Raw genomic sequence first — 15,639 nt, forward strand, 5'->3', positions numbered from 1 at the left:
ATTTGCCTTCCCACGATTTGATGAAGCACCTGAAAAACATTTTATCCCCAACGTGTAAGCCAAAGCTTAGTGAGTTGCCCCAAAATACCATATAATAAACATACATGCATACAAGCAAGACTCTCAACTCTAAAACTGATCCGTAAGAACAACATCAAGTATCTAGGCTCACGACACTTTAGTAGATCTTGCCATCAACTCTCCCTTATGAGTGTCTAGACTCACAACACTTAATGTTGATATTGTCATCAACTCACCCTTTGGGCTTTAACATAAAGATGGTCCACCCGTATCTTGACCTTCCACCCACAGCTGGAACGCCTTAGTCTACCAAAAAAATGTCATCATATACATAATACAGATAAACAAACAACTCAACATCATATGTAGCAGTCTACAAGTCTACCTGTATTACAACATTCTACAATCTAACCACATACTAGCACACTAGGACACATACTGCAGTATATAATATAGTGAAAAGATTCACCTGAATCCAACAAGTAGAATGTCAACAACAGTCTCCACAATGAAACTGATAACACACACCACCTAATAACGAGTTGTTTGAACAACACTATTGGCGTGAATTAGATGAACTTCTCCCTCTATGAACACCTACATCTCATAGTAAATAATTCTACTTAGATCGTGAAATATTTTCTGATAATACACACATTATACTTTATTCATGCTTTTATTTCAGAAACCTTTTTGTATTCTCATGTTGTACACATACAGTCTCTTATATGATTACATAAGCGTTAAACCACACACTATACACATTTTTATACATGCATTAGGGTATGAATGATTCCTAACATATTCTTAGGTTTACACACATAAAACACACACATAACCCAAAACCGAAGCTTATTTCTTGTTTTAAACACTCACACCCAACCAAACTTGTAAGAAATAAAGCAGTATATGTTTTAACAGTAAAAATTAGTTAAAAATCAATTTCATTGACCAAAAGCATTCAAAAGGTGTAGCTATTCAGTTTATGGGTTTTTAGTACAAAATCAAGTAAAAATGTTGTTTCTTGGTTCTAAGCATCAACACAAGACCAAATGAGTTAAGGAAACCAAGTACTAGTCCTAGCAACCTTCAACCAAGTCTAGAACAAATCCATAACCTAAAAAAAGAACTTAACTCACACATTAACAAAAATCCTGAAATATGACTTCATAAGGTGATTTCAAAGCATTTTGAGGTGCTATTTTTTTTCTTCAGTAGCATGATCTTGTTCCTAGGTGTCAAAAGGACCTAGGAACTACCTTAACGAAGGATAGAACATGTTAAACTCGACAAAATAATTTTTAGAATAGAAAATCCTGTATTTGCGTTTTTTCGGTGGTTTGGAGTCTGCCAGAGGCAACTCTGGCCTACACATCGACGGGAAAGGGTAGGGAAACATGTTAGGAAGTGAACGGAGGCCTTACTTGACTTCGGGATGGCATAGAATGAGCTCTATAGTCGGATTTCTTCGAAACCATAACTTTGAACACCATGATTTCAAGCACCGATTATGCGACTTTTTGGGGCTCAAGGAGGAGAGGGGATGGCTTTTTAAGATGTGACTAGAAGTTATTTAAGGAGGGGAATCAAGTTTCTTTTAAGAATGTTGTGATATGCATGCTTAAAAGAAGGAAAACAAGGGCAAGAAAGTTGCGCATTTCTGTGGGGAAGAAGACAAGGGTCAGTTTTGGAAAATGGCAAGAACAACCCCTGTAGTCACCATAATGAGAGCTCCTACCCCCAAACCTAAATCTTTTACTAAATTAATTTCCAAAATTGCAACTTAAACCCTTTAATTTAATAAATCAATTATTGTTATTATTATTATTATTATTATTATTTTTCGTATTATTATTATTATTATTATTATTATTATTATTATTATTATTATTATTATTATTATTATAAGCAATAAAATGAATCTTTAATGTCCGCAGCTTCGGGCTAGACAGTTAAGATATAATAAGTGATAATATTATAAGCCCTTTTTATGGGTTTATCCATAAACGATAAAATAGCATTTTCGATAATTTAGGATAAATAATATTGATGAAGTTTTAGTAGTCGTGATGGTGATTCTATATATATATATATATATATATATATATATATATATATATATATATATATATATATATATATATATATATATAAAGAACTTTATAATCTGACTTCGTATGAATAAGTTGTGCTTTTATGATGTTCCACGATTAAACCTACATGACTATGCGTGTCGTAAAAATTGAATTTTAGATAGGTTGCTTATTAGCCTAATTTATCTAAACGAAATTCGTAGTAATCATAAAATCTAACTCGTGCATATAGAGAACGTCCAAATTTGACTTCATATGAGGAAGTTATAATTTTTCGAAGTTTAAGAGCCACTGTGTTAGCATAGAAATCAAAATTAAATCGATCGATTGTTAGGAAAAACAATCTAAACGAGAGTTGAAGATCTCGTGGTTAGGAGTCCGTCGATATAAAGGTAGTTGAGAACGGATGTCTTATGGAAGTGTTATGATTTTTATACTAAGTTTAACAGTCTAAGCCTATTAAAAATATAACTTTAAAAATAAATTGAGAATCAGACGACGGAGTCTAAATAAAAGTTGTATTAATCATTGAAAGCTACATGTGGATATAAATAACGTCAAAAACGGAGTTCGTATGAAGAAGATACGAAGTTTTGAAAATTTCCCGTCGACGCCACGCACACATAGGCACGACATGCACTTCTAGAAGGGGGCCACGTCGATCCAATCTACAGCTGACACATGTCACGAGGAGGGAAGCCGACTAGAGCAAGGGCACAACATGCTCCTGGTTCGGGCACAACATGCCTCCAAGAAAAATCGTGTATAAATAGATTGCACCCTCACTTCTTCCCTACACCGCAAGAATCCTTTTCTATGGATTTCCTGCTACATCCCAAAAATACAGTTAAAATTTAGTTTTTAAATTCATTCAAAACATATGATACTCATATCAAAACAGTCAAAAGTGTATCATAGCAACATGTTATTAGAGTATAAATTCCCAAAATCTCAAAATGCGGAAACCGTAAGGTGATGCATTGCGATCAGGCCGGACCCTTTCCCTTCGAACTGGAAGTACCTGAAACATAAGCTGAAAACTGTAAGCACAAAGCTTAGTGAGTTCCCCCAAAATACCTCATACCATACAAACATACAGCCAAACAGGTGCTTGCAATCTCCTTCGGTCTATTTTAACCGGATACTGTCAAGTATATCTGGGTGCTTGCAATCCCCTTCAGTCTATTTCAACCGGATACTGGGTCTATTTCACCCCTACCACTACCATATAATAACATAAAAAAGAATCACAGAGTCATCAAACAAATACAGACATAACCGATAGTTATCACGAAGTCAACTGTCACACTACACATAAACTAGTGGGCCGACATTGGTGCCTTCGACCCACGATTACAGTGAAGGAAACTCACCTAAGACTGAAGGTATCAAATCGCACTCAATGGATGACTCGCAAAATCCTCTCCCTAAGGCACACGTATAAAACCCTAATTAGAAATTAGGCCAATATTCTAACCCGAAAGTCCAAACTTTAATTCTTGACTTAAGGAAAAAAAGGGTTTCTTCACCCTTGCCTCATTGGGCCTCCCTCCCACCAAGGCCTAAATCCATAAAAGTCCAAAAAGGCATCCAAGCCCAACTACAAGGCCTTTAATCCCCAAGATGGCCCAAGAGCATCCAACATGGCCTAAGGCCCAAAAATGGCTTTCTACAACAGGTGGGCCTAAGGCCAAATCCTAAACAAGTCAAAAGCCCAACAAGACTAGAGCCCAAAAATCTCCTAAGTTCATAGACTGCGTACGCACGGTTTTCATGGCTCGTACGCCCGTTGTACGTTGATGATCTGAAGTGGGGGTACTGGCCCAGTACGTGCAACTAACTCTAGAGTACGCCCGACGTACTGGTTAGTTAACCCAAAATTGCACCCATGACTTAATCCATTAAGCTCTAACGTCCAAAACTTAGTTCAAAACTCATAATGCTATCTTAAGCCATAAAGTTGCAAACTTTATGCTCGTGTATGCCTTATTGGGACTCAAACCATGAATTAAGCCCTCTAACTCTCCTAGGTGGTCACCAACACATGCATGGTTAAGCCTTAACCTTCAAGATACGATTTTTGTGACTTCATGCACTCCCAAGAGTCTAAAAGGACAACTCAAATGGCATGGAGTAGCCCATACTCTAAAAGACCAAGTTATGGGACCAAAAGATGCTAAAATCTTCCTTAAACTTAGATCTAAGCTTAGAATGAACAAGTTTTAAACTTTATACCTTCAATAGGCTAGAATTGATGCATAAACTCTGTATCTACAAGCTCCTTCTTCTCATTTGCTTATCCTCAAGCTTCCTTCTTCTTCAAAACCATAAAAGAACACCCAAACACTCTATGTAAGCTCAAAAAAGCACTCAAGATGGATAGGGTTTTGAGATTAGCACTAAAAGGCAATGGAGGCTGAAAGGGTGATGCACTTGAATGACATAAGGATCTTAAATAGGGTGCAAACCCTAAAAATTAGTGTTTGCCCCTGGCTTGAGTATGCCCAACGTACGTATGGGTACACCCAGCGTACGCCGGGATCATCCCGATGACGCGCATGCAAGGAGTACACCCTGCTTACCTAATGTACGCCCAACGTACTCACGAACCCTTCACCACCTTTTAATTGAATTAAAAAGAATAATAGATTAATTTCATACTTGGCAACTTGGGCGCTACATTTCCTCTATAAACCTCGAACTTTTATAACTAATAGGAATTTTTAGTATATGAGATACCAATAATTAGAAGCTATCAGGTCAGAGTTTTGCCAGTGCAATTCCCTGATTTTTGTCAGGAAAATCTCTGTAAGTTAATTTACACTTATATTGCATTCAGTGTAACTTATATTTATATTCATAATCGTTATTATGAATTTATAAATAAGATTTATCAGTGATTCCAAGTCATTATACTGATTGATATACTTACGGGGGTGTTGTCTAGGCTAGATTTTGTGTGGTGTTTAATGTGATATTTACAAATAATATACTCTGTATACCAAATGAACCCTACCTACGATATGATCTTACATGGTTGCTCCTTACTTGATAGATCTTGATGTAGAGATTGGGATTGTTGAGGAATCTAGACTATCATTAATCACGAAGAATATTAGACTAAGACTTAGCGATGTTCATACTTAGGTCATATCAAATGAAAAGCTAAAGTGCTAAGGAGAAGTGCCGCCCAACTCACTATTCATCCACTTTTAATAAGTGAGTGCATAGTTACTTTTATCTTACACATAGTTATGAAGTATTTAGCTAATTAAGTGCTATATGTGCCTATTATCTGTGGTTAAGACTTTCTGTGTTAGATGAAACAATATGAGCTGATTTTATTTCACCATATATGTATTTTCATATTTATAATATATTGGGTAGTGAAGGGTGATGAGAGATGAAAATGATAATGAGATTTCATGACTTTTATAGCACTATTGTACTAGCATTATAATCATTCAAGAGGGTATTGATGATGACCACAGACTATTCTAGACAAGTATGGTCAAATATGGACAGATTTGCAAGATGTAGATGTTTATATACCATACATAGGTAGGTATACAACTTGTAGGTGTTAATAAATTGTTTGCGGACATGTCTACGACCTGTAGGAATTGATGAATCATATGCAAACAAGTCTATGACCTATATGTGTTACCAAACTGTACATGGGCATGTCTCCAACCTGTAGATGTTAAGGAACCACATACAGACATGACTACGACCTATAGGTATGAATGAACTATTCATGAAGGTACCCTATTCACCCCATGATTGTTTTATTAACATATGATGCTAAGGAATCCCCGAGGCAGTATTGTTCACTCAGAGGTCCTTTAGGATAAATCCCTTGAGGTAATCAGTTTAGGATCATGGAGTGAGAATAATGGGAATGGAAAGTAACATAATATATCATATGGTATGATTTATGAAGTCATGTATATTATTTTGGACTAGAAAGACTTTTGTCTTTTAGCTAAAAGCCAAAATTTATATTTTATAAAAGAGTTTACAAAATTTACAAACTTTTTGTCTTTTTTTTCTTCATGGTCGAAAATGAGAGAGGTAAGAGACGTGTCCTTATAATTATTTAAATCAAAATTAAGGCATGACTTGCAAGCATGGGGAACATTAGGCATTATGTGCATGCGTTGTCTAAAAGGATTAAGACCTTTGTGTAAATATTAGGCTTTAGAAAAGGCTTACATTCTTTTCTTTCTTCCCATGCTAAAACCGTAAGCCTTTTGATCTCTACATTCTCTCTAGTTTTGTTTCATTACTTGGAGAATACTTGCTTTTATTTGCTCTATTTAAGTTCATATTTTGATATGAACTTGAAGCTTAAGATCTTAAGAGTTTAAGGACTAGCATCTACATCAAGTTGAAGCATTATTGGTGTCCACAAAGGAAAGAGTTCTACTCTAAATTATACATCAACATTCAAGTCTCTCTTGAGGATTCAAAGGACTTCAAAGGTTGTCTTTCTTATTCTTCCTCTTTGGTTGATGTTTTTCTTTCCAATTTTTGCAAGAATATCCTTGGTTGGTTTAATCTAGGTTTATGTTATTCAAATTTTAAATTCTTTCATTTGCCAAAATCTTGAGTTTTTGAAACTATTTTGAATAAAATCCAAACAATACATGCTCATTGAGCACCACATACATTGTTATTAAGCACCACAAACTATGTGCCGAGCACCACATATTGGATCAAGCACCGCAAACCTCGGTTTGGGTACCGTAGATCTTAGGTCAAGCATCATAAACATTATACTCATAGCACCACAGACAACACCACAATTGCGGTCATAGCTACCAGCCTGCCACCACAGACCTTTGAAGCGAGTTTAATGGGAAGATTAGGCTCTATAACTAAACAATCTCCCACTTAGAAGTTGATCAACCAATCTTCTTCCTTCCAAGACTAAACTCTATATACACAATCTATATTTAGTATGCTCATTCTCTTTAAGTATATGGAAGGATAATTGAACCCATTTATAACTATAACTTCTTTAATGTGACAACTTTGGCAAACACCTCTATTGGATTCTTTATACCAAGGATCTTCATCAAGGATAAAGTATCATCACCTATAAATTCTTCGGATATGCATCACATACCTTCTATCAAGCACCACAAATTTTGGCTCGTACACCACCTTATGCCAAGCACCACATACCTTATGCCGAGCACCATAAATATTGGTTCCAGCACCATTAACCTTGCCTTTGGTACCATCACACTTGTATTGAGCACTATAGACCTTGTTCTCGTAGCACCACAACTTCACTTTCGGGAGAGGCAACCTATATCTAATTTTTGTATTGAGAATAGTAGACCCTAGAACCCCACCCACACTTTCGAGAGATGCAATCTTCTTCTAAATCTTAGTAACGACAATAGGGTGAAAATGAAGACCAAGATCCAGAAGACAACAAATATGGAATTCGACAAATTTCTTATTTAACCATATGAAATATTAAATGATTGTACAAAAACTAATAAAATAATTTCAAACCCAAAATTCATCTTCCAGTCAATATTTAATCAAATTCCATAATATTAATCTAAAAAGACGTTACTATTTTTCATTAAATATTTCTAAGGTATATGTTGCATTAACAACGATATTATTAGATCATAGTGTATAAAACAATTTATAGAATATAAAATAAAACTTGTAATGGAAGTGATATAAAATAAAAACTATGATTGAACCATTGATCCAATTCATCGATTAATAACAACCATAATTAACCTACACCAAAATGTTAAGGAATACCTTTAGTTTTCAAGAAGCTTTAGGATCCAAAGTAGAATCCCTCTAACATAATCGCATGCCTTGTACTCCTAGCCTAGCAATATCAACCAAAACCCTTATGGTTTTCTCCTATAGCCGTTGGCTAGGAGGAGGGAAAGGGAGAAGGGGAGGGTGATTGATAAATTTTAGAGTTTCTTAGAAGCTCCTTTGGTCTTGCCTAGATCTATTATATATGTAGTAAAAACCTTGAGGAACCTTTTTTAGCCTCCAAGATTTGCTCAATTATAGTAACATTACCATAATACAAACCTTTGGCTTTTAATTATTAGTATCTCTAATTAATTTCTAGTTATTACTAGATAAATCAATAATTAAAAAATTAATCTTTATTAAATAAATAATTTTTCTTTTAAGTTTGAGCATAATGTCTAATACATATAGTTCTATGTAATTATATGTGCCACTACCATGTTTTCAATGGACATATTTTCAACTGAGACAACCCTTAGTTAATAACAATAAGAGTAAATTACACAAATTGTCTATATGGTTTGGGGTAATCTTTGTGTTTGGTCCCTAAATCAATTTTTTTAACTTAGACCATCCTCATAGTTTGGTTTTGTTTCGGTTTAATTCTCTTCCATATATGAAATGACTATAATTATATATATATATATATATATATATATATATATATATATATATATATAATTTTATTGTTTTTTAATATTTATAAATATGAAAAACAAAAATATGACCCCTTTATAAATGAAATATCCATTTTCCCATCTCTCTCACAGACCTCTATCTAATGCAACTTAAAGCTCACCTACATAAGAGTTCACCAATACCCCTTTTCCATGACCTCCTGTTTGGTTGTTTTCAACAAAAACCCTTTGAAACCTTTTTATAACTTGCTTAAAACTATAGACACGTGTGTTTTTCAGTCTCGATGTCAGTGTTTCTCGATCTCCAACAATGGGTGGAACATATATATATATATATATATATATATATATATATATATATATATATATATATATATATATATATATATAAAAGTTATCGATATACACCACCCTTTTCCATCTCTACAACCTCCATACATGGTTTCCAGTGGTAGGGTATATATGGTTTCCAAATCGATGGGGGGGGGGGGGGGGTATGGTCCTTGTTTTTATCTAAGGTGAGTTTTTTTGTGTGAGATTTCCTTATTTGAAAATCAACGATGGTGGTTCTGATTTAGCTTATTGATTTCTCACAAGGGTCACTAGAGAGGTTGCATCAAGTTTGTTTTTGGAATTTGTCTACTTGATTTTTTTGAAATCGCTAGATAAGATGAAAGAGGTGGAGATGGGAGATCAGTTGTCTAGTCGGAGAAGGAAAAAGGAGGGGACCCCGTTGTGTGATAATATGGTTGTATATATATATATATATATATATATATATATATATATATATATATATATATATATATATATATATATATATATATGTTCATTTTATTTACATCTTTTTATAGTTTATTTTAGCATATTTCATTTCAATTTTAGCTAATCATCATGCGTATTTTCATTTTTAAATTTTTTTTATCTATATTGGGTACTTTCTAGTCTTTGTGTTAAATTTCAGATTTTTAGAAGACTAGCGTGGAGAAAGAATGATCGGGGAATGAAAATATCAAATGGACTTATAGATTGAAGAATATTGGACTTGGTGACTTTTGAATATGGTGCAAACATGGGCTAATTAATTTATGAAAAATTGATGATTATGGACCATGGACTTGAAGAAGAGGAGATTGGGCTAGTATTGGAGTTTCTAGAAAGCAATTTTGGGCTTAGGTAGCCAGTGGGGGAAGTCAAAAGAAGAGGAAATATAAGATCAAGTTGAAAGAGACATTTGAATGCAAGTCAAAAAGCATTCCAACACATTCCACTCAGTCTTAGTGACATCTATTCCTGACCGAGTGAACACAACAGGGGAAGATTTCCCAATTGGTAGCTATTTATAGATGGTTGGTGGGTATCTTTCTTACACATTTGAGACCAAATTTTAGAGCACTTTCTCTATAGAATTGGGAGCTTTGAAGGGAATATGAATAACACTTGATGATTTAGATTTCATCTCATTTTCCTCTTGTTAATGTTGGGTACTACTAAAGTATTTTACCTTTCTCTAATCTTAGCCACAATAGGCTAAGTTTATTTTTGGTTGATGTTGGTTTAATCCATGGACAACTAGTTATTTTGAAGATTGTTATGAACTTGTGGTTAAAGTTTATGGAAGTATTTGTGTAACATCCCAAAAATCATAAAAATTTAAAATTTTCAAAAACAACTCATTAACCATAAAGTGTTTACAAAAGACCATTGTTTCAAAAGTATAATCATAATCAGAGTATCCTAAGATCCAATGTCATAGAAATAGGAAGATGTGCACGATAATGTCTTCGCTTTCCCATGATCCTCTGAAGTATATGAAACAATAAACCGAAACTGTAAGCAAAACTTAGTGAGTTCCCCCAAAGTACCACCACACAACATAACAAACAACAACATGCAAATATGAACCTTCAGCGTGACTGGACTGCCTCATAGGGCCTACAAACTATCTGGACCGCTCTCCAGACCTTCGTTCTGACTGGATCGCCTCGCAGGGTCTACAACATATCCGTACCGCCCCGAGTGTCTTGACCTTCAGCACAAAGCAGGACCGCCTCAACCCAACCACAATATGTCGACATATACAACAGATAAACATAAATACATATCCAAGAAATATAGGTAATCATACAGATCTACAAATCTATCATATAACCAACATATCATCATCCTATATACCCGGATACATAACCTAGTGGACCGACATTGGTGCCTTCGACCCATAAGTACAGTGAGGAAAAATCACCTCTCAGTCCGAACCAATCGTTGAATAGGTCTTAGCTCCGAACATCAGCTCTACCCGTCACCTATTCATCAAATAGTGACCAATCTCAAATACAACTCAAAATACCTAAAATACCCTTGGGTCAAACTTGGTCAAAGTCACCGGTCAATGTCAAAGTCAACTAAGACAGGTTGCCATGCCGTGGCCATCCTTAGCCACGTCGTGGCAACTAAATGACAAAACATGTGAGTCTCAACCCAACTGCCATGTCGTGGAGACTTAGGCCATGTCGTGGGCATTGGGCTCCCAACAACTTAATGGATTAAGTCTGTGCCGTGGGCACTGGGATCCGAACAACTTAATGATTAAGTCGATTTCCTTGATCTTAAGGGCTCCAAAGGCCAGATCTGGTCCATTCTAAGACCCAAGTAGATAAAGTTTCCAACTTTATCCCTTTAGACTCTCTAAGGGATAGAGATCCCATTTCTAGATCTAAACATGGCAAAACCTAACTTGGCTTAGCCCATTAAGCACTTTCTCTTGAAGACTACTAGATCCCCATTTCCAGAATCTAACATCAAATAACAACATAAAAATCCTTAATTTATAGACATGCATGTCCAATGCATGTCTTGGACTCTATTAGGTCAAAATGATGATTTTTGGCTAAATCTTCCATGCATGATGCTAAAACTCAATATTACTCCAGATCCAAAGTATCAAAGGTCCAAAATGACCTAGATATTCATAAAGTTGCAAAATTTATGAGATCTCACCACCTAATAATCAAGGACATGAAGGTCAAGGCATATAAACCTAGATCTATGCACAACAAACCAAAAATCCTGGAACCTGGGGACTTACAAGAGTCCAGAAGATGCACAATAAGATGGTAAGAAGAGTTGCTTGCTGAATACAAGTCTAGAAGTTACCTCTTTCTTCTTCTAATCCCCAAAAATCAACATAAAAAGCTTAGAGAACAAAAATGAAGATTATGGTTTGCTAGAGGCTGAGTGAGTATGATGGAGGCTAAGGGTGAGCAACCCTAGCCATCACATTCCCTTAAATAGGGTGCAAACCCCGGATGTTAGGGAAACTCATTAAACAGCTGCCACATCGTGGCGGTCATTTAAAACTCATGATACATCGACCATCACCACGTAGTAGGATGCCTTCACCACGACGTGGTACCGCCCAAAATCCAAAATACATTAAATTTAAACACCTCCAAGAATTCGGATGTTACAATTTTCTAGTCAAACATCTTTTTATGTTTACATGCCCTTAATCATGAGTTTAGATGAATGAATTTTAATTAGTTGACTAATTTCTTAATTAAGTAATAGATCTTCAAATTAACAAGCAACACATGGTTTATGTGTCTGCTTTCATTTCACCAAAATCATGAAAGTATTTCCTCCATAATGGTAATAGAAGCATTTTGATTACCTTATGGACTTGGTGACTCTTAAAAAATAATGCTAATTAATTTTCATAAATTACATGCTTCATTAAGTTTGTGACTTCGATTAATGAAATGTGTTATGAGTTTCTCTAGCCATTTTAAGAACAAAGAAAAGTTGATGTAGTTTATGCTTATAAATCACTATAGCCAAGTTAAATTAAATCACAATTATTGTAGCATAACATCTAATGATATATTAACTAGATATCTATGTGGTGAATGTCAATGTCAACCATCTTTTTCTCGTTGATTTGAATCAAACTCTTTTCTTGTTTAATTGAAATTTACAAGCTTTACTGCTTTAGTATAACTTAGTTTCTTTAAAACAACCAAAAGACTAAAATCCTATTTTTTTATTTTTAATGTTGTTTTAAGAGTGCTTTTACAAAGTGATTTTATATAGTTATAAATTGAACCAATATTTATGTATTCCATGCCTTTGCCCTTGTACATTATCTAGTGTGCGATGTTTAGCGTTATTTATTTGTTGGACACCACACACACACACACACACACACACATATATATATATATATATATATATATATATATATATATATATATATACATACATACATACATACTAGTCGAATGCCCGCGCGTTGCGCATAAAGACCTATATAGTTGACATCTTTACAAATATATGTTTTTTTAAATATAAAATAACATTGTTGTTAAATTTAATATAATAATCCGTTTACTAAATTGATATAATATATTAATTATTATGAATTATATGATAATATATACATCTATTATAACTGTATAATCTCAATCGTTTGAATGACCTTTACCTGCGAGTTACTCATGAATAAAATTAATTATAATATATGGTTTAATGTTATTTATAGTTGTGTTATTGTTAATTAATTTTTTAAAATTTATTTGTTTAACGTTTTAATTTTTATCATTATAATTATTTAAAAACATCAAACATTGTTTTTTGATTTTAAAGGTAACAATATAATCATTTATATAGAGTTATTTTTAGCTATTGTTATTGTAAGTTATTTTAAGTTGCTTATTTGAAAACATTTAACGATTATAAAAATATATTTAGGAAATATTTTAGTTAAATTGAGATTACAATTTAGTTTTTGCATTTAGCACTACAATAACTTTTAACTATTCACAAAATATTCATTGGGTTTTTTAAGTGGAACTGAAATTTATATTTAAGTTGACACTGTAATGTTATATTTAAATTAACAATTTAAGTATTTTGTCCAAACTATTTAAAAATTGTAGCTTTAAACTGATAATGGTTTACATACAACAACATATTAAATCTAATAAATTAAGTATAAGATGTTAAAAGTTAAAGTCATAACTAGATAAGTAGAAGTAAAGATATTATTTTAATATTGAAATTTAGTTTATTTATGGTTACACTTTAGGTTTGATATTTATTTAAGCTTATTAACCAAATTATAATCATTATTAGAAAGACACTGCAATTTATCACTTTTAACTATTTACAAAATATTCTTTGGGTTGTTTAAGTTAACTAAGGTTTATATTTAAGTTGACCCTGTAATGTTATATTTAAATTAATAATTTAAGTATTTTATAATTGTTTAAAAGTTGTAGCTTTAAAATGTTAATGGTTTACATCCAACAATATATTAAAAATAATAAATTAAGTATAATATGTTAAAAGTTAAAAAACATAACTTTATAAATAGAAGTAAATATATTTTTTTAATAATGAAATTTAGTTTATATATGATTACACTTTAGGTTTGATATTTATGTAACCTTATTGACCAACTTATAATCATTATTAGAAAGAAATTGAAAAGTCATGAGAGTTTCAAATGAATGTGGTGAAAGGAAAAATGCATGAGAGTTTTAAATGAATGTGGTGAAAGGAAAAATGCTTCCTTTATAAATATACTAGACGAATTCTCGCGCGTTGCGCGACGCATGTTAAAAATATATTGTTAGAATATAGTTTTCAGACACCTTTTAGTTAATTCGATTAATCAATTTATGTTCTTTTATTATTATTATATTTAATGTTTTCCTTTTAACTATGTTAAAAAATATATATTAAATTTTTTTTAAACACTATTTGATATTTTACTTTAGGTTTTAAATTTTACACTAAATTTTTAAGCTTATTTGATATATTAATGTAGGTTATTTATTCAACTATATATTGAAGTTAACAAATTAAGTATATCATATTGACAAGTCACAAATTCTTCCATTTATGATAATGTTTACAACTAAAAGCATATTTAAGTTAATAAATGGGAAATCTCTAGAAAAGTCCTAAAATTTTACCCTAATTTACGAAAAAGTCACAAACTAAATTTTGTTTACGAAAAAACATGAATTACCGGTAAAAATGGTGATTTGACCCTTTTTTTCGGTTTACCGGTTTTATTACTTACCTGTTTCACTAAAGTCCCATTATTTTACCCTAATTTGCGAATAAGTCCCAAAATAAAATTTACTAATGATTTGGCCATTTTCTCTATGTAACATACATTTTACCGGCTTCATTGTTGATCCGGACGCCTAGTCATTAAATGAGATGATGAGATGGATATGTTGAGTTATATAATGTTATGTTTAGCATAAAACTTGATATCCTGATGTATTGTGTATTTTTTTGGAACATAAAATGCATCCAACGAAGACTACAATAATTCCATAAACTAACAACAACTGCGTTATTTTTTACGTTTATAAGAAATATCAAATTGTTTATCTAATCTTATGTAACCCAATATATCCATCTCATCAAACATTAACTCATTTTCTGCCCTTTTTTCTTTGAAACACCCATTTTATTGGTTTCATTGCTGACGTAGATACATAGTCATAAATGAGCCGATAAGATGGATATCAAATTTTACAGTAAATGTAGCATTATATAATTCATCGTATCCATCTTATCAATTAATTTAATGACTAGGTGGCTAGGTCATCAATGAAACCGATAAAATGTATATTACATGAGGAAAATGGCCAAATCATCAGTAAATTTTATTTTGGGACTTTTTCGCAAATTAGGGTAAAATAATGGGACTTTAGTGAAACAAGTAAGTAATAAACCGGTAAACCGTAAAAAGGGGTCAAATCGCGATTTTTACCGGTAATTCATGCTTTTTCGTAAACAAAATTTAGTTTGGGACTTTTTCGTAAATAAGGGTAAAATTTTAGGACTTTTCTGGAGATTTCCCTTAATAAATTAAGCATATTGTATGGAAATATGAAAAGTTGGGAGTTTCAAATGAATTTGGTGAAAGAAAAAATGTTTCCTTTATAATATAGTATGATATGATGATTATAGTTTTAATTTTTAAGTCATTGTGATATATACAATTATTTGATAATGTTATAAACCGCTTAAAATTGTGTAAATTATATATCAAACGTATGATAATC

At 32.7% G+C, this 15,639-nt stretch overlaps 1 long non-coding RNA gene across 1 annotated transcript; it reads right to left on the reverse strand.

The window, feature by feature from the left end:
• Positions 1-240: 240 nt before the first annotated feature.
• Positions 241-1,535, reverse strand: LOC145115571 (uncharacterized). Its single transcript, XR_013711614.1, has 3 exons — positions 1,446-1,535; positions 491-618; positions 241-327 (listed from the first exon to the last, which is right to left on the reverse strand). It is a non-coding gene; the product is annotated as an uncharacterized LOC145115571 (long non-coding RNA).
• Positions 1,536-15,639: the final 14,104 nt, after the last annotated feature.

This window comes from Lactuca virosa, chromosome 5 (assembly GCF_052849685.1).
Source record: "Lactuca virosa cultivar CGN04683 chromosome 5, Lactuca_virosa_CGN04683_v6, whole genome shotgun sequence".
NCBI lineage: Eukaryota > Viridiplantae > Streptophyta > Magnoliopsida > Asterales > Asteraceae > Lactuca > Lactuca virosa.